Below are 2,500 nucleotides of genomic sequence, written 5' to 3' on the forward strand. Positions count from 1 at the left end.
ATGTCTCTCTTGTGGCTCACGGGGCTGTTAGGGTGGCACAGAAATCCCTCGGAATGGGAAAACGGGTCATTTTCGTGTCGCCACATTGCATACGAACCGCATGAAACTTCCAGAGGCATTTGCAGCAGGAATGCATGTGCACTCAAAAAAGTGAATATTTCTCACGGATAGACCCCGTGATACGCTAGAAATTGGCGGGGATGTCTCTCTTGTGGCTCACGGGGCTGTTAGGGTGGCACAGAAATCCCTCGGAATGGGAAAACGGGTCATTTTCGTGTCGCCACATTGCATGCGAACCGCATGCAACTTCCAGAGGCATTTGCAGCAGAAATGCATGTGCAGTCAAAAAAAAATTGATATTTTTCACGGATAGACCCCGTGAAACGCTAGAAATTGGCGGGGATGTGTCTCTTGTGGCTCACGGGGCTGTTCGGGTCGCACAGAAATCCCTGGGAATGGGAAAACGGGTCATTTTCGTGTTGCCACATTGCGTACGAACCGCATGAAACTTCCAGAGGCATTTGCAGCAGGAATGCATGTGCACTCAAAAACTTCTATATGTTTCACGGATAGACCCCGTGAAACGCTAGAAATTGGCGGGGATGTGTCTCTTGTGGCTCACGGGGCTGTTAGGGTGGCACAGAACTCCCTCGGAATGGGAAAAGGGGTCATTTTCGTGTTGCCACATTGCATAGGAACGCCATGAAACTTCCAGAGGCATTTGCAGCAGAAAGGCACGTGCACTCAAAAATTTTAATATTTTTCACGCATAGACCCCGTCAAACGCTAGAAGTTGGCGGGGATGTCTCTCTTGTGGCTCACGGGGCTGTTAGGGTCGCACAGAAATGCCTCGGAATGGGAAAACGGGTCATTTTTGTGTGGCCACATTGCATAGGAACGGCATGAAACTTCCAGAGGCATTTGCAGCAGGAATGCATGTGCACTCAAAAACGTCTATATTTTTCACGGATAGACCCCGTGAAACGCTATAAATTGGCGGGGATGTCTCTCTTGTGGCTCACGGGCGCTGTTAGTTAGGGTCGCACAGAAATCCCTCGGAATGGGAAAAGGGGTCATTTTCGTGTTGCCACATTGCGTACGAACGGCATGAAACTTCCAGAGGCATCTGCAGCAGAAATGCATGTGCACTCAAAAACGTCTATATTTTTCACGGATAGACCCCGTGAAACGCTAGAAATTGGCGGGGATGTGTCTCTTGTGGCTAACGGGGCTGTTAGGGTCGCACAGAAATCCCTCGGAATGGGAAAACGGGTCATTTTCGTGTTGCCACAATTGGCATACGAACGGCATGAAACTTCCAGAGGCATTTGCAGCAGAAATGCATGTGCACTCAAAAACGTGAATATTTTTTCACGGATAGACCCCGTCAAACGCTCGAATTTGGCGGGGATGTTTCTCTTGTGGGTCACGGGGCTGTTCGGCTCGCACAGAACTCCCTTCGTCCACCTGATTCGTGCATACAGGCAGCAACTAAAACTCTGTAAACCTGCTGTGAGGACATCTAAACAGTGGACCAGTGAGGCTGTGGAAGATTTGCGGGCGTGCTTAGACTGTACTGACTGGGATATGTTCACGACTGCTACCAATAGTCTGGATGAACTCACAGAGGCTGTGTACATCAGCTTCTGTGAGGACTGCTGTATCCCAACACGTACCAGGGTGAACTTTAACAACAACAAGCCCTGGTTCTCAGCAAAGCTCAAAAGGTTGAGGTTGGAGAAGGAGGAAGCGTTTAGGAGTGGGGATAGAGACAGATTCAAGGAGTCGAAGAACAGGTTTAGCAAAGCGGTGAGAGAGGCTAAACGACTGTACTCAGAGACACTAAAACACCAGTTCTCTACTAACGACGCTGCTTCTGTCTGCCAAAGGGCTCAGGCACATCACCAACTACAAACCCAGAGCGCCCCACACCACTAACGACTCCCGCCTAGCCAACGACCTGAACGAGTTCTACCGTAGATTTGAAAGACAATTGGACTGTCCTGAACCACCCCTTCCCACCCAAGAGGCCCCATCCCCCACCCATACTACAGAAACGACTCTCTCCTTTCAGGAGGGAGAAGTTAATGGGCTTTTCAAGAGGCAGAATCCACGCAAAGCAGCCGGGCCGGACTCTGTCTCTCCAGCCACCCTCAGGCACTGCGCTGACCAGCTATCTCCGGTGTTCACCAACATCTTTAACACCTCCCTGGAGACATGCCATGTACCAGCCTGTCTCAAGTCCTCCACCATCATCGCTGTGCCCAAAAAGCTAAGGCCAACAGGACTAAATGATTACAGACCGGTCGCCCTTACATCTGTGGTAATGAAGTCTTTTGAGCGCCTGCTCCTGGCACACCTCAAAGCCATCACAGACCCTCTCCTGGACCCCCTTCAGTTTGCCTACAGAGCCAACAGGTCTGTGGACGACGCAGTTAACATGGCCCTCCACTTCACCCTACAGCATGTGGACGCCCCAGCATCCTACGCCAGGATCCTG

This window comes from Petromyzon marinus, unplaced genomic scaffold, assembly GCF_048934315.1.
Source record: "Petromyzon marinus isolate PM22_M1 ecotype Great Lakes invasive population unplaced genomic scaffold, UKy_Petmar_22M1.pri1.0 PM_G_Scaffold_6, whole genome shotgun sequence".
Lineage (NCBI taxonomy): Eukaryota > Metazoa > Chordata > Hyperoartia > Petromyzontiformes > Petromyzontidae > Petromyzon > Petromyzon marinus.